Source organism: Bos grunniens, chromosome 8, assembly GCF_055505025.1.
Source record: "Bos grunniens cultivar Pamir isolate PY7600 chromosome 8, Bosgru_T2T1.0, whole genome shotgun sequence".
In the NCBI taxonomy this organism is placed as follows: domain Eukaryota; kingdom Metazoa; phylum Chordata; class Mammalia; order Artiodactyla; family Bovidae; genus Bos; species Bos grunniens.
Window position 1 is genome coordinate 16,575,348 of NC_141172.1, and position 18,599 is coordinate 16,593,946.

The 18,599-nt window shown below is 40.4% G+C and overlaps 1 protein-coding gene across 16 annotated transcripts in view; it reads left to right on the forward strand.

The window, feature by feature from the left end:
• The window catches only part of LOC147366710 (uncharacterized), a 1,020,409-nt gene that overhangs the window by 246,544 nt on the left and 755,266 nt on the right, over window positions 1-18,599 (forward strand). The window contains exon 6 of one of the 16 annotated variants that reach the window (XR_015168978.1): window positions 14,383-17,139. The exons of the other annotated variants lie outside the window; for them this stretch is intronic. The gene's annotated coding sequence lies outside the window, so the exon portion shown is untranslated. Of the gene's footprint in view, window positions 1-14,382; window positions 17,140-18,599 lie in introns of those variants that run through there. 16 annotated transcript variants of the gene reach the window in all.

Sequence of the window (18,599 nt, forward strand, 5' to 3'; positions counted from 1 at the left end):
GGGGTGAGGGGTAAAGCATTTTCTGAAAACGGCATAAAGAATACCCCCAAATAATTTTGTATGCTGTGAATTTCTATCTGTAGTTAGCTGTGTGGTTGAGAGTCTGAATACTGAAACATTTTATAACACACTGGTTCCTTCATTAATTAGGCGTTGCTATTTTTAGTACCTTCAATCACTTTGGAGAAAAATATGTATACACACACACACACACACACATATATATATATTTACGGTCCGTGGGTATATATATACACACACATATATATATTATTATATGTATTAAGTGTATTTACCAGGTGGTCCTAGTGGTAAAGAACCTGCTTGCCAGTGCAGGAGACATAAGAGACACTGGTTTGATCCCTGGGTCAGGAAGATCCCCTGGAGAAGAAAATGGCAACTCACTCCAGTATTCTTGCCTGGGAAATCCCATGGAGGGAGGAGCCTGGCAGGCTACAGTCCATGGAGTTGCAAAAAGTCAGACACGACTGAAGCGACTGAGCACACATATGTATTATTAAGAATATACTATATATATAGAAATATACACTAAGTTTCTAAGAGTTTAGTAACTTCTCCAAATCGCTTACAGTAAATTTCCAGTTGGACATGAGTTAGAGCCAGGTCTGTGTTTGAAGTTCAAACCATTTTTCATCACACTGTGCTTCCTTTTTCTGTGAAATTACGATAGCAGTGACAGAATTATCAAAAGAAGCAATATTTTATTCCATGTATTTGCTTTACTAAGTAATTGCTGATGAGTTATATTTTCATCCCAAAGTTTATATCCTGAAATACTTTTATAAGATCCGTCAAAACATTGGAAAATTTGCATCAAGTGTAGAATGGGAATGGCCACTGATTTGCATAAACCTACTTTTCTCGGATCAATGATTTTTAAGGAGATAGTCTTTTTTTTCTTAACTATCAAATTTTGCTTCTGATCTAACATTTGTAAGAATTGCTTTTTGATTAGAATCTGTCTACCTTAAACATTTCCATGCAGGTTTTAGAAAAACAGACAAAAACATTTATAGAGCAGACTTTTACAAAGGAAATCTACACTGAGACGCCTGTCTCAGCAGCCTGCACCCAGCTTCTCCATCCCCATCAAAGTGTTGAAGGCCAGACTTCACCACATTTTAGATTTGTGTAGATTACAATGTGATTAAGTCCACAGTCGTAGAGATAACTAGATCCTAAAGAGATTTGAGAGCAGAGTTACTCACCTAAACACCTTGAAAGTAGACTCAGTATTGAACTTTCTTGCCCAAGGCTAGGCAGCTAGTTAATCATAACAAAATGAACTGTATTTTATCACCACATGGATTTGTAAAATTTCCTTTCCACCACTAAAATAAGTGAAAATACAAAGAACAAAGGGGGAGAGGTCATTTACTGAGCTATAGTTCTCATGAAGTAATGTAACTCTGGCACTGTCAATTGTTGTTATTTAGTTGCTAAGTCATGTCTGACTCTTTGGGACCCCATGGTCTATAGCCCACCAGGCTCCTCTGTCCATGGGATTTCCCTGGTGAGAATACTGGAGTCAGTTGCCATTTTCTACTCCTGACCCAGGGGTTGAACCTGTGTCTTCCTTATCTCCTGCACTGGCAGGCAGATTCTTTACCACTGAGCCACCAGGGAAGCCCAGCATGGTTAATTACCACTGCAGTATTTCCACTTTGTCAGGGGGGCTAAAGATTTACTGACTCAGGATGAGCAAAAACATACTTTCTAAATGCCAAAATGTGTTCTAAAGGTGCTGATGACTCAGGCTGACCCCCTTCTGAGGATCTCTGAACCACAGACTTGGGCTAAGAAGATTCTGCAAGATTGAAATTAGATATTCAGGTCAAGGCACATACACATTTGAATTCACAAATGCAATGAAGGGATCCACTATAGATTTGCTTTGGACTATGTGTTCCTCTACTAAATTTAAAATGTGATTTTTTTGGGGGGAAGAGGTATTTCCCTCAGTTTTTAGAAACATTGCTATTTTTAGAGTGTCGTTCCTTCTTTGAGTATATACTGCCTTGAGCACAAGGATGAATGTGTGGAAGGAGCGTGAGCCTGAGAGTCAGGGTCCCTGGGTTCCCATTAGGTGTGTCTACTTACTGTGTGTGTGTGAGTCACTCAGTCGTGTCTGACTCTTTGCAACCCCATGGACTGTAGCCTGCCAGGCTCCTGTGTCCATGGAATTCTCCAGGCAAGAATACTGGAGTGGGTTGTCATTCTTTTCTCAAGGGTGGTTTTCCCCACCCAGAGTTTGACCCTAGGTCACCTGCATTGCAGGCAGATTCTTTACCATCTGAGCCACCAGCAAAGCCCTTAGTTTGTAAAGAGGAGAAAACAAAATTATAAACAAAAACAGGTGTTTGTTTATTTGTCGTATACCCGAAACTCCGGGGACAGGGCTGGCTTTGCACAAAGCAGCACACAGGAGCTCTTTCTCTTGAGTTGGACACCATTGTCCAGAAGGTGTCTTCCAGTAAGTAACTCCAGGCTCAGCCCCATCCTCTCAGTAATTCTAATGGATTAACCTACCTCTAACCTGAAGGCTTGCCTAAAAACCCTGGACTGAGTCTTTTGGGCTCTGATCTGCCTTAAGTCATAAAAATTTTTTTCTAACCAGTTTCTGTGGCCAGAGAGGTTGAATAAAACTAATTAGCCAAATATCTTTGCTACTGCAACCAACTTGATAAGGACAGTGAGGGAACTGTGGCATCTTCAGGCAGTTCAGGGACCCAAAGAGGCAAAAATAAATGCTGGGACAGCAGAGGAACAGATTTCCATCTCAAATGATTAATCATTTTCTTAAAAGGCCTTCAAGTTTTACTATTGATGGACTTAACATAGAGTTGTTGTTGTTGTTGTTGTTTAATACAGTATGTGAAATAAAGTAGGGACTTCCCATGTGGCTCAGTGGTAAATAATCCTGCCAATGCAGGGGACTCGGGTTTGATTCCTCGGTCAGGAAGATTCCCTGCTGAAGGAAATGCAAGCCACTCCAGTATTTTTGTCTGGGAAATCCCATGGACAGAGGAGCCTGGCAGGCTACATATAGTCCATGGGGTTTCAAAAAGTCACACATGACTGAGCACACACGAGATAAAGCAGAGCTGCTCTGTTTAAAGCTGGAGAGGGTGCTGGAGGCTTTTCTTTTGAACTCATCTTCCTTCCTTTCCTATGGTAGGACTTACAGGAGGACAATTTGAAAGCTACCAGACGTGATAAACTCTTTAGGAGACTTTTAAGTAGCACATTCTGTTATTGCATCTCTTCTTGACTCAGTCCTAATCTCCTGGGGGAGAGTACTCTGTCTTTGCCCTTCAGCTCTCATATGCTCTTATCTTCTGGTCTGAGTATGTACTCATAAAAGTATAAGTTGTTTGATAGGTAGATACCTGTTCTTCGGCAGTATCAGCCTCTAAATACTTTTCCCAGTTTACTCTGCCTATTTTGGTTCTTTAGGACCCGGAGTGCTCATAAAACTGTAAGATAAATGGAATGGTACCCTCCCCCCACCCACCAGACAGAAATTGCTCCTTGCTGGGGAGGTAAATGCTACTTACCAGTCTGGCTCTACAGAGGTAGCTTTCTTCTTCTCTCTCTCTTTTTTTTTTTTTTCCCTCCAAATGGTAAAGACATTAAATCTTTTTGCCTAGATGCTCCATTCCATTTTAGCACAATGTGGAGTGAAGACTAGGGAGAGTTTTAGTCAGATCTGGCCCTTGAGATAGCAATAAAAGTCAGCTGCCTAAGCATTAAACTGCCTTGTGAAACTCTCTGTAAATCTCCACCAAACTCATGCAATGATTCCCTCTTCCCATCTCACCATTCAGATTTAATACTGCCGTTGTGCTACTACTAATGCCTATTTTTAATGGTGCTGGTGTCTTGATTTTTTTCCAAACCTTTTGGGATATTTTAATGCTTAACCCGCATAAACCACTTGTTCTCCTTCAATTTTCTAGTAAGCAAGACTCTGATTTAGTTCTGTATGAGCTATAGGCTATAAACATTTCACACTGCAATGCATTGTGAAAAAGGAAAGAAAAGTACATACAGATAACTCCCATAGTAATATTAGCTTTTTGTTTGCCAGAATTTCATACATCATTGCATGCTTTTATGTATTCTATTATGCATTCTAACATAGCATAAACAAATCACATTGTCATTCTTTTGAGTCTGAACTGTGAAAGGAAATGAATTTGGTTTCTTTATATAAGGACCCTGGCCTCAGACGTGCTCTCAGAACACAGAAGTATGGTATATCTGCATGATACCATGTGCCACATAGGTGTGATACTATGGCATTATACTATACTTAGGCATTGAGAAGAAAAATAGCTTTTTTAACCTTCAAGAGTTCCTATTATTGTAGAGAAAGGGAAAAATATTAGAGGTGCGTCTTTGGACAGGTTTTCTTGGCCTTATATGTTTCTATGACTGAGACGAGTTTTGAAATGATGTTCTTATTCATTGAGAAAAGGTTGAAGAAAGATTAAATGAAATGTGATTTAGTGTCAGGCTAACTGTAGAGATATTATTGAAATCAGGGTGTCCTGATGTCAGTCTTCTAAGAAATATTTTTTTTCAGAATTCTCTGACAGAATAACTTTGTTTCTTCTTTGCATTGAAAAGGTTTTCACTTTCTTTAAGAAGCACACATGGTTATTTCCTTTTCCCCTTTAGTTGTCTGGAAGCTCAGAATAAAATTCAGTTCATTAACTATTTAGCATTAATTTGACTATTCGTAATTTGTTACTTTTATTCTGCTTAAATTTTCTCTGATGCTGGACTTATGTACATATTTTATTTTTCACAGAGTGTGAATTGTCTTGCTTTTGAACCATTTTAAATATTTGATGGAAGAAGGAGATTTATCTATAAAAGAATGCATAGTATTAGATTTGTATCTTCCTCATTTAACACTTACTCAGAACTTTGTATCAGGCGTGTTCTGCCTTGTATGAATCCTTTTTGTTTGTAAGGATATGATAAAGACATATCTTAGGTCAAATTGAAGTTCTGAAGTCCATGCCTAAGGCAAAAAGGTTATTCTTGAAAATCCCTTAGGGAGATACCACCTTACGAACAAAAATGCCTTTCTCAGTTACAATACAGTGAAGGAGTGAATACAGCTTAGTTAGATATTCCCCAGAATTAAACAGCCATTTTGGTCACCCATCACGTAAAGTCATTGATTGTGTTAGTGAGTATGATGCAACTGTACGTATAATCTTGAAACATTTGAATAACACTGAGCAGGTGAAGTGCTCCAGTATTAAAAGGTGGATTTATATCAGGCGTTTTATTCTTATTCTAGAAGGTTCACAGTTTCAGATGTTTTTCTTCTCTTGTTCCCTCACTACATTTTTTCCCCTGTTCCAGTTATTCACTATTATGTAATAAATGTGGAACATTAGTCCAGATTCAAGGGTACGGGAATTCAATTTCACCTCTTTGTTGGAACAATGTCAAGGATTTGTCATCATCTTTAATCTTATCTTCTCCTCACCTCTTTACTTGGCTCAGATGGTAAAGGATGCACCTGTAATGCAGGAGACTCACGTTTAGCCCCTGGGATGGGAAGATCTCCTGGATGAGGGAATGGCAACCCACTCCAGTATTCCTGCCTGGAGAATCCCCTGGACAGAGTAGCCTGGTGGACTACAGTCTATGGGGTTGCAAACAGTCGGATTAGTGAATAATCTTAATCTATCACACTCCTCTTTCTTGTTCTCCTACCTTCTTTCTTCTGTTTTTCTATTCCTAGACCCTGTAGCTTGAAATTTATTTATTTTGCTGATTTTTGCATTAGTCAGAAATTTGAAAACGATTTTTCTGGGGCAGTTGGTAATTTACACCTTATGTCTAGAAATCTCTTCAGGCAAATCCAAGGGTTCATTATCTGACAGGCATCCAGGTTGCCAGTTTAAAATTATGACATCCTTTTTGGAATATGATGTTTTCTTTCCTGATTGTCCTTCAAGCCGTCACCAGCAGATTCCCCAAAGTCCCTCCAGTTTCTGCCTGCGACCTGGCCCAAAGCCAAGGCTATATATTTTAGGTTTTTATTATGTAACCCACCTTTAGGTACTGGACTAAGCTCCATTTGTTTATTACCATGTAACAAATTACCAGGAAACTTAATAGCTAGAAACAGTTTTATTTTGCATATCAGGAATTCTAGATGGAGTTGCTTAGGCAGATTATCTCAGATTCACAGTGTCAGCTTCCACAATGACTTCTTCCACCTGCAACCTGTTGCTTCAGCAGGGATTTCCCAGTGGTTGATTCTCCCTGTTGACTGGAAGCTCAGCTAGGGCTGTGGATGGATGTCCACATGTAGTTTTTCCATATCGCTTGTGATTCTCATCATATGGATGGGTTGTAGGTTCCCATGGGGAGCATTCTGAGACCAGATGTTTCTGTTTCTTGGGGATGAGTGGCTTAAAATAGCAAAAAAATTATTCTCTCATAGCTTTGGAGGCTAGAAGTCCAAAATCAAAGTGTTGGGGGTATGGGGGGTGGGGTGCTCTCTCTGAAGGCTCCAGAGAGGAATCCTTCCTCGCCTGTTTGTAACTTTTGGTGGTTGTCGGCGGTGCTTCACGTTCCTTGGCTTGTAGCCGGGTCAATCCGTTTTCTTCCTTTGTTTCGAGGTGACTGTGTTCCCTTTGTGTCCTTCTGTCTCCTGATAGCTCTTTCCATATAAGGATATTGTTACATTTAGGGCCCACACGCATCCACTATAATCTCATTTCAGCTTTATTACAACCACAAAGACTCTATTTCCATATAATATCACTTTCACAGTTGAACTTCAACAAATTCATTGGGGGGAGGGGGAGAATGATTCAATCCACAGTACTAAGTGTTCCAAATAGCTGGGGCTAATGCGGCAAGGCTAAAAGGTATAGTCATCTGCCCTCACAAGTCCTAGAACGTCCCTGAGACTAAATTCTATAAAATGATCAAGAAAATCACTAGGACCAGTTCAAAGGTCGAGGGCAGGAAAACTAGACTTCGTGTCTCAGTGGGAGGAGGGTCAAGGATTTGCCACTGTGTGCAATCTATCGGGCTCCTCTTTTCTCTTTTTCCAACCCTCCTTCCTTCTACTTCTCTTCCCTGTCCCTTTCCTTCCAAGGATGTGTGTGTGTGCTAAGTCTCTTCAGTTGTATCTGACTCTGTGCAACCCTATGGACTGTAGCCTGCCAGGCTCCTCTGTCCATGGGATTCTCCAGACAAGAATACTGGAGTGGGTTGCAGTGCTCTCCTCCAGGGGATCTTCCTGACCGAGAATACTTGAAATTAAATGTACGTATTATGTAGCTCCATTAAATGATCCTTAAAACATTAGGTAAAAAACCAAATGTTTTTTTACCAGTGTTGTTTTATAGTGACTTCTGTGATTTTTATAATGTTAAATTTTCCTGAGAGAATGTAGGGGTATATTTGTGTGTGTGTGTGTGTGTGTGTTTGAGAGAGAGAGAGAGGGAGGAAGGGAGGGAGGGGGAGAGAGATGATAAAGAGAAGGTGAGGATGAGAGTTGGAAGTGAGAGGCAATGGTGGCAGAGGGGAGAGGGGAGAGGAGGTTTGTGCGGTGAAAGCATTACAATGAGTAACTTTCATTGTAATGTACACATTGTGATGAATACTCTTACAGACATCCATAACTGATGCAGTGTTTTCTCACAAAATACCAAACACAAGCACCCTTTCTTTTTTTATTTTTTTCCAGTTTTACTGAGACATAATAGACATATACAGCATTGTTTATGTTTAAGGTGTACAAAGTGATGATTTGATATACCTGTACCTTGTGAAATTATACCACAATAAGGTTAGTAACACATTCACCACTTCATATAGTTACCTTTTTATGTGTAGAGTGAGAACTTTTTAAGATTTACTTTCTTAGCAACTTTCAAATATGCAATACAGTAGTGCTGACTGTGGTCACCATGCTGTATGCACATTACATCTCTAGGAAGTGTTCATCTTATAAATGGAGTTTGTACCCTTTGACCACCCATTTCCCCCACCATCTTGCCCTGGTGATGACCAATTTACTCTTTCTATTTTCAGAAGATTACCTTCTTCTTACTTAGAATAGCCTAGGAATCAGGCAGAAGTCGAATAGCTTTTTTAGAGCTTCTATTTAAGAGACGGTGGAATGGGTTCAGAGAAAAGGAAAGAAATTTGTTGAGTCTCTCAAAGGAAGGTGGTGAAAAAAAGAATCAGAAGATGGCATCCACTTTGTTTTGGGACATCTCTGCTGTTTTACTGTTTTGAGATTCTAAAATATGGAACATGTCCATTTCTGGCATTTAGATGCCACATCAGAAATGCTTTCTCCAACAGAAACCACTAGGAAACATACAGATATGGGCATTTTGAATAATAAACAAGTTGTTTTTCTAAATGACATTACCTCTTATCACTTTTCAGTGTATTTGTATGAAGGCTGTATTATTTTTCAAAAATTTTATTCTTTCCTACTAAGAATTCTCTTCACCTGGCCTCTCCCTAATGCCTACCCTCCACCCCTCAAGGGAAGGTACAATTTCCTGCCCACTGTCTTTACACTTGACCGCCTGGCTGGCTTTGACCATGATCTGTGCCACTTCTGAGCAGAAACATTGCCTCTCCAGGTAGTTTATCACCTTGCGAGAGACTGGTCTGTCCCCTGCAAGTCCTCATCCTTGACTCACATCCCAGGACAATGGAGGAAAGATATTCAGGCCACGTGACAGTGACAGTATATTAATAACTGGAGCCAGAAACAAACTTTTGATACTCTAAGCCACTAAAACGTTCACCTTCCTTGTGACTGCAGCATAACTCAGTGACTCATACATTGTACATGTAAATAAAAATTTTGCAGGGAGCTGGTATGTGCCCCTTTCTGAAGGAGTCTCTCCATTTCACTGTGGCTGGGAAGATGTCTGTGGATAAACAGAACTTGATTTTATGTTCATCTGGGTCCTTGAGTGAGGTTGTATCATCCAGTGATTAAATTATGGGCCATTTGCCAATGATTGGATTTCCACTTTCTGTCTGTGTGACCTTGGCCAAATTGCTAAACTCCTTGTTTCTCTCATTTCATCTACAAAATGGAAACAATAATATATACCTCATGGGATTATTGAGAGAATTCAATTAATGAAAGCAGTGGTTCTCAACAGGAGTAATTTTGCCACCCTGGAGATATGTGGCAATGTCTGGAAGCATTTCAGTTAGAGGGCTGGCTTCTAGAAGGTCGAGGCCATGGATACTGCAAAACATCCTATAATGCACAGGACAGCTCCCTACAAAAGATAATGCCCCAGTCCCAAATGTCAGAAGCGCTAAAATGGAGAAATCCTGAGCTACAGTGGTTATTTAACACAATTCTTGGCGCACAATAAGAGAAAATGGATTTTTGTCATGTATGGGCTCCCCAGGTGGCTCAGTGGATTCAGTGGTAAAGAATCCACCTACCAATGCAGGAGATACAGGTTTGGTCCCTGGGTCTGGAAGCTCCCCTGGAGAAGGAAATGTCAAACCCTCTCCAGTATTCTTTCCTGGAGAATCCCATGGACAGAGAAGCCTGACAGGCTACCGTCCATGGGGCTGCAAAGAGTCGGACATGACTGAGCTACTAAACAGCAGCAAGAACACGGCCTGGTATTATTCTTATGCTCATGCTAAGAGCATAAGCATTATACTCAGTTGTGTCCAAGTCTTTGTGGCCCCATGGACTGTTTCCCCCATATTATCACATGGGCTTAATAACAACCTGGGAATGCTTGCAATGATTTGTTATAAATCAGTCCTAGTTTTGCAGATTTATTCTGAAGATCTGTGTTCAAACGTAAATATGTAAGTAGAGGAAAATCATTGTTCTTTCAGATGAGTTGGCGATGACATTCTGTAAATTCCACAGTGGATATATCAATAGTAAAATAAAAAAGGCTAGAAATTCTCTGAATTTCTTACAGTGTTTCATGATATGCTTCAATTTCTAATAATTATTGTCAGCCTACAATGTACATTAGACAGGGTTTATGAAACTATGTGCATTTAAAATGTTATAAAAATATGTAATGCATGAAAGTAAACTGCCTGAATAATATATTTACCCAAAGTATAAGTAAAACAGTTCATAAGAAGCTGTTCCAATTATTCAGGTAAACACTACCCTTTATGTTTGACTTTCTTTCATTGCTTTGAGTCATGAGAATAAAACCCGGAAATACTGTCTTGCAATGAAATTGGGAAGTGACATCATCTAAAGTATCCCTCAAATCTGATATAAATTGTCCTAACTCTTTCTTTTTGTCAGTGTTCAAGGGCAATCCAGAATTGCTTTAGAAATCGACTCTTCCTAACAAGAAACTTTGCTGATAATCAAAGCCAGGAATGAATAGTATGGAAAGCTGTTGGTCTTAATGGAAAGACTGGCAGATACTTGGCTTTCAGTGTTAATGACTAACCATCTGGTAACCTTGGGGGAGACATTTTCTAGGCATGAATATGTAAAGTGAGTTAGATCTCTGACTTCCTCTCCAGTTTATATATAAATTACATAAATCATATAAATTTGTGTCTCTGTGTGCCCATTTTATATACACAAGCTTTCAGGTTAATGGAAGGACTGCCCTTGTTTTGAGTGTCTTTTCAATGGGAAGGCAACTGAATTAAGTATCTTAAAATCATTGCTGAACAACTGTTTTCTTCTATGTTTGGCTACTGTTTTGCTTTTAGGCTGTGGCTGACTTTTTCTTTGTATTTTAATTTGAAAATCTAGTGGGAGACTAACCTCTAACATTGAAGGATAGGAAAGCACAGTAAAAGGTCCTCTTAGATACTTCCGTAGCAAATAATAATAGTAATGATAGCTATCACAGTTCCAATACAGGGTTCTATGCTGTAGTTTACATACATTATCTCAGTAAATTGTAACAATAACCATGAGATGGAGACATTACTATCCATTTTTCCTTGTGTGTAAATGGAAACTTAATGAACTTTCAAAGCCAAGTAGCATGTGTGAGTCTAACCAAGGCTGTCAGTACATATCTTAACCATTGTGCCTTATAGCTAAATGCCCCTGCTTGATTCCTTTCACAAAAAGTGATAACAACATGGACTTCTTAGAAAGTGAGGACATATTTCTTTTCTCTGAATACGTGGTTTACTTTTGCTTCTCTGGGGCCATTAATTTTTTTCCCCATGTATCTGCTTGCATTTACCTGTACACTTGCGTTGCTACCCTGGAGGAGGAAATGGCAACCCACTCCAGTATTCTTGCCTGGAAAACCCCATGGACGGAGGAGCCTCGCAGGGTACAGTCCATGGGGTCACTAAGAGTCGGACATGACTGAACGACTTCACTTTACTTCCTTTTGCATTGCTAACTTTGCAGTCATAATTTTCCTTTCTCTCAGGCCAGCTGAGTGGCAGTAAAAAGGAACCATAGACCAGCCCGAAGGTTGTGGCAGTACAGAAAGTTGATGAAACACTAGCTATTTACCAATCACGATAGCTCATGTCTTTGAAAATCCTTTTTCTCTACACGGAAGAAAATCAGTTTTGAGCATTTTTTGGGAAAGATAAGACTATGGTCTCCAGATGACATCACTGTGGACTTCAAGACCCAAGACCTCTGTGTCCTGTTCAGGAAGATGGCTCAAACTATAAGAATGCATATTTATTTTTTTCAGATATATAAATTGTCTGTCAACTATTGGATATATAAATTGTCTATAAACTATCAACTTCTTGGGGAAAACATAAATAGTATTTCATTTCTGTTAGTTATTTGATATTAAAAATCTCTAATGTCTAGACCGCCAAAAATATATATTCTAGGATTTTTTAATTCCACCTTTACAGACTGCTTACTGTGTGCCACTTTCTCATGCATTATGTTGTTTAATCAACATAACTCTCTGGGTTAAGTGCTGTTGTTATCACCATTTTACAGATGAGAAGACTGAGGCTTAGAGAGTTAATAACTTTATCAGCGATCCACAGCTAAGAGATGTTAATTCCAGGACTCAAACCCAGGCCTGTGCCCTTAAGCATTATATCACTCTACTGGGCAGAAAGAAATCAGATTCAACCAGCTCCTGAATTCTTCCATCCTAAATTTTTAGAAGTCTTGCTGAGGAGGCATTTGTTATTCAAAAAAACCAAGCATTTTTTTGGAGTTCAAATCTGAGAAACTTATAGAAAATTACTTGAGGAATTGATATTTGTGAAGGGTGGATTCATGAAAATGTTTGTATCATTTCATATAAAAGTCTCTCTGACTTCCATGAACACTTTTTGCTAAGGAGTAAATATATTCTAGTTTACTGCACTAGTGGCATTGCTTTTTGTTAATTACTTTGGCTCTGAAAGTCAAGTTGTGATCTGAGTTTCATTATTATGACTGATAATAATTCTGAGCTTCCCTAGTGGCTCAGACGGTGAAGAATCTGCCTGTACTGTGGGAGACCGGGGTTCTATCCCTGGATTGGGAAAATCCCCTGGAGGAGGGCACGACAACCCACTCCAGTATTCTTGCCTGGAGAATTCCATAGACAGAGGAGCCTGGTGAGCTATAGTCCATAGGGTGACAAGAGTCGGACATGACTGGGCAACTAAGCACAGCATAATAATTTTGAAGTTAGAAATAGATTTGGTAGACTGCCCATTAGACTAACAAAAGTTGTCACATGTTTATAGGCTGGCTTGGAGCTTGAACGGGCTGTAATCCGTAGCTCAACTTAGATGTCAGAAGTTCTATTAGTGTGTACATTGCTCTTGCTTAGTATTTTAAATTGCATCAAGGAACAATTTGTTGCACAGTTCTTTAAAAGTTAAAGAAGAAATCTCATGGGGCAAAATGAAATTGTTTCCTCCACAGTAGTTCTGTAGATTCAATTTCATAATTTGTATGCTTATCTGTTATTGAATTTATAGAAGAGTCCTTGGGTTTTTTTTTTCATTTTATGGCGTCTGCATTTGTTTATTTGTATAATTAATATAAAATGTTTTCTTTTGGCTTCTATTATTTGATTTAGAAAATTCCTTGAGATATGGTTGTATCCTTCAAAAATGGGAAAGCTTCTGTTTAATCTTAGTACATTCTTACTTCCACTCTTATGGAACATTTGTTTCTGGCATGCTCCATTCCTTTCAACTCTTACTCAGTTTCACTATTTCTTTTTCACTCAGTCATTCCTGGAATCAGCATGTTCCCTGGAAATTTTGTAAAGAGAAGATTTGTTTGAAAAAGTAGGGAGGGGTTCTTCAGAATTTTCCTAAAATAGAATTTAGGAACATTCCCTGAACATAGCTAGAAGGAGGAACCTTCAAATGTAAAGCCTGTCTTGTTTTGAGGTGCTCTGTTTATGATTCAGGCCTATCCTGAGAAAAATTTACAAGTAGTGAAAGCATTGTCTTAGGGAGTCCTGTTTTTTTTTCTGTCTGTGTTTTATACCCACTTCTATTTCCCATCCTCTTTCACTCTAACCCCAATACTTTGACAGGTTCTCAGAATCCACACAAAGTCCTACAAAGTTGCTTCAAGGGGAACTCACTTCAAGGGAAATGATACTGTTCCATATGTGTGTGTGTGTGTGTGTGTGTGTTTGTATTCTTTTAAACAACCAGTGAATACATTGATTTTCAATCTGGATATTGGGATTAAATTCTGGAATAGAATATGAATAAAATAGAGTCCCAGAGTTCCAGGATATTAACAAGAGAGTTGAGTGGGAGAGATAAATCAGGGTACTATTTACCTGTGGGAGTTCTGTGATATGCTCAAATAAGATGTAAGCATGTCTACATTTCTGCAATATACATTATAGATAGACATTTTCTCTTTCCCAGGAATATGTTAAATACAGTCTCTATTCAAGGCATCAGTGCTCTTAAAGTTAGCCTTTAACAGATTAATCAGTCCTGAGAGTGTTAACAAAAATCTACTGTGGCTAAACAGAGTAAAGTAAAACTACCCTTAAAGCTTTATGGTATAACTCGCAGTAGTAAGACAGATTTTTGAAGAACTAGAATTACCATGTTGTTCAAATGCTGGTTTGAACAGATTCACTCACAGATCTTTGGTGGCAAATAGGGACACATGAGGTTACTTATCCTGAAGGCATTAATTATGTAAATCATCCAGGCCACTCTCTTGCCTTTGAATCCCTATTCTCAAAGTGGTTATAGTTTAGTATCCAATGCAAATCTGTTCAAGGGATACAGAATATTCTGGCTATATATTTTACATGATTATTGCAGTTTTCATTTTGATTAATAAAGTGATAGTTTGTTTTACTCTATATCAATCTCTATAAGCTTGGCTAATGTGGAGGGCCCTCTTCTCTCCAGATCTGATAAATTAGGTTTCTGTGCAGCACTGGAGTGACTTTGAGGAGATACCCCATGTCCAAGGGTGAAGGAGAAACCCCAGAAAGATGATAGGAGGAGTGAAATCACATTTAGAATCAAGCCCCATACCCACCAGAGATGCTCAGAGGGCTCAAACAAACCTTGTGGACACCAGGACCCAGAGACCCCACAGACAGTGAGACAGAACTGTGTGTGAGTGTCTTCTGCGGAGGTACGGGTCAGCAATGGACTGCCACAGGGGCAGGGGCTCTGGGTGCAGTACACTTGTGTATGGCATAAGTCCTCTTGAAGGAGGCCTCCATTAACCCCACCATAGAGCCGCTGGAACTTACACAACACTGGGAAACAGACTCTTGGAGGGCACAGATAAAACCTTGTGTGCACCAGGACCCAGGAGAAAGGAGCAGTGACCCCACAAGAGATGGACCCAGACTTGCCCACGAGTGTCCAGGAGTTTCTCTGGTGGACGCATGGGTCAGCAGTGGCCTGCTGCGGGTTGGGGGCTCTGCGTGCAGCAGTGTATGCATGGGACCTTTTGAAGGAGGTAGCTATTATCTTCATTACCTCCACCATAGCTTGACCCTCAGGTCAAGTAACAGAGAGGGAACACAGTCATCAACAGAAAATTGGATTAAAGATTTACTGAGCAAGGCCCCACCCAGTTTCCCCTTCAGTTAGTCTCTCCCATCAGGGAGCTTCCATAAGTGTCTTATCCTTCTCCATCAGAGGGAAGACAGACTGAAAACCACAGTCACAGAAAATTAATCAATCTGATCACATGGACCACAGCCTTGTCTAACTCAATAAAACTATGAGCCATGCCGTGTAGGGCCAACCAAGACGGATGGGTCCTGGTGGAGAGTTCTGACAAAACATGGTCCATTGGAGAGGGGAATGGCAAACCAATTCAGTATTATTGCCTTGAGAACCCCATGAACAGTATGAAAAGGCAAAAAGATAGGACACTGAAAGATGAACTCCCCAGGTCAGTAGGTGATCAATATGCTACTGGAGATCAGTGGAGAAATAATTCCAGAAAGAATGAAGGGATGTAGCCAAAGCAAAAACAATACCCAGTTGTGGATGTAACTGGTGATGGAAGTCAAGTCTTATGCTGTAAAGAGCAATATTGCATAGGAAACTGGAATGTTAGGTCCATGAATCAAGGCAAATTGGAAGTGGTCAAACAGGAGATGGCAAGAGTGAACATTGACATTTTAGGAAACAGCAAACTAAAATGGACTGGAGGGGGAGGAGCTAAGATGGCAGAGGAGTAGGACGGGGAGAACACTTTCTCCCCAACAAATTCATCAAAAGAACATTTAAACACCAAGTAAATTCCACAGAACAACTTCTGAATGCCGGCAGGCATTCAGGCACCCAGAATCAGGCACCCAGAAAAGCAACCCAAGTCTTCGAAAGGAGGTAGGAAAAAATATAAAAGACAAAAAAAGAGACAAAAGAGGGAGGGACGGAGTTCCGTCCCGGGAAGGGAGTCTTGAAAAGAGAGAAGTTTCCAAACACCAGGAAACCTTCTCGCTGCCGAATCTGTGCCGAGCCTTAGAAGCACAGAGGGCAGGAAAAATAAATAAGCACATAACAGGGAGGAAAAATAAATAAACAATTAAAACCTGCAGATTGCGAGCCCTATGGTAACTCCCCCAGTGGAGAAGCAGCGCAGATGCCTACACACACCACTAGCAAGCGGGGGCTGGGCAGGGAGGCGCGGCGTGGGCTGCATCGCTTAGAGTACGGACCTGGCCTGAATACCCCGAGCGCTATCTGAGTGAAATAATTTGGGCTAGCAAACCAGACTGTGGGATATCTACCACGCAAAAAGCCAGCCCTAACCTAAGACACCACCAGGCCCATGCACGGAACAAAGGACTGAACAGAGATAGCCGGCTGCAGACCTTCCCCCTCTGGTGACAGGCAGCCAGAGCCAGAAGGGGGAAATCACAGCCCCAGAGAGACATTATCTATAAAACTGTAAGCAGGCTTCTTTGCTAACTAAGAATTCTTGGGGGTCTGGACGGTCAACATCTCCCTGAGAAGGTGCGCCGGTTGTACACCTAGATAATTGAGTGGCCGGGAGGCGATAAGTCGCAGCAATCGCACTCGCCAAACACCTCATCACCTAAGCTGCTTGGACCTGGGAAGGGCACAAAATGCAGGCCCAGCTGAGTCTGTGCCTCTGAGGACTACCCGAGTGCCTGAACCTGAGCGGCATGGACCCGGGAGGTGCAAGCAGCCCAGGGCCGCCCACGGATGGTTCCTGGTGGAGCAGCCTAGAGCCTGAGCAGTGTGGACAGGAAGGCTACACGCGCTGTGAGCGGGGGCAGGCCCAGTGTGGCTGAGGCACTGCGAGCACACGCCAGTGTTATTTGTTTGCAGCGTCCCTCCCTCCCCACAGCACGACTGAACAGGTGAGCCTAAAAAAAAAAAAAGTGTCCACCACCGTCCCCTTTGTGTCAGGGTGGAAACCAGACACTGAAGAGACCAGCAAACAGAAGAAGCTATAACAGAGGGAACCGCCTTGGAAACTACAGGCAATAGATTAAACCCTGTGGTTAGTACCGACTACATAGGAAGGGGCCTATAGATCTTGAGAAATATAAGTCGGACCAAGGAACTAGCCAAAAATGAACTGACCCCACAATACTCACAACAAAACCAGAGAAAGTCCTAGATATATTTTTACTATTTTTATGATCATTCTTTCTTTTTTTAAATTTTTTTTTTAAATTTTAAGTCCTCTATTATTCCTTTAATTTTCACTTTTATAACCTACTATTACCTTGCCAAAAAAAAAAAAGACCCTTTTTTTTTAAAGCAAACTTCATATATATATATTTTATAATTTTGTGACCTTGTTTTTGCTTTTTTTTTTTTTTTTTCTTTTCTTTAGCATTCTATTTTTGAAATTCCAATCTCTAGATTTTTAACTTTAGCTTTTTGGTATTTGTTATCAATTTTGTATCTATATATTTTTTTTTTTTATAATTTTTACAACTTTTTTTTTCTCTCTCTCTCTTTCTTTCTCTTCTTTTATATAACATTGTAATCTGAAATTCCAAACTCTGCTCTAGATTTTTAATTTATGCTTTTTGGTATTTGTTATCAATTTTGTACCTATATTTTCTTTATAATTTTTGCGACTTTGTTTGTTGTTTGTTTTTTTTTTTCTCTCTCTTTCTTTTCCTTCTTCTTTTCTTTAACATTGCATTTTTGAAATTCCAACTCTACTCTAGATTTTTAATTTTTGCTTTTATGTATTTGTTACCAATTTTGTACCATTAGGAACCCAATCTTCAGTACCCATTTTCCACTAGGGAGCAAGATTACTGGCTTGACTGCTCTCTCTCCCTTTGGACTCTTCTTTTTCTCCACCAGGTCACCTGTGTCTCCTCCCTAACCCCTCTCTACTCTACCCAACTCTGTGAATTTCTGTGTGTTCCAGACGGTGGAGAACACTTAGGGAACAGATTACTGGCTGCATCTGTCTCCCTCCTTTTCATTTCCTCCTTTTATCCTCCTGGCCACCTGTGTCTCCTTCCTTCTTCTTCTCTTCTCTGTATAACTCTGTGAACGTCTCTGAGTGGTCCAGTTGTGGAGTGCACATAAGGAAGTGATTACTGGCTAGCCCACTCTCTCCTCTATTGATTCCACCTCATCTCATTCAGGTCACCTCTAACTCCCTCCTCCCTTTTCTCTTCTCCATGTAATGCTGTGAACCTCTCTGGGTGACCCTCACGGTGGAGATACATTTCATCTTTAACGTAGATGTTTTATCAATGGTGCAGTATAGAAGGAGAAGTTTTGAAACTACTGTAAAAATAAGAGTGATAACTGGAAGCAGGAGGCTTAAGTCCAAACCCTGACTCCAGGGAACTCCTGACTCCAGGGAACATTAATTGACAGGAGCTCATCAAACGCCTCCACAGATACACTGAAACCAAGTACCACACAAGGGCCAACAAGTTCCAGGGCAAGACATACCAAGCAAAATCTCCAGCAACACAGGAACACAGCCCTGAGCTCCAAGATACAGGCTGCCCAAAGTCACCCCAAAACCATGGACATCTCATAACTCATTACTGGACACTTCATTGCACTCCAAAGAGAAGAAATCCAGCTCCACCCACCAGAACACCGACGCAAGCTTCCTTAACCAAGAAACCTTGAAATCCACCTGT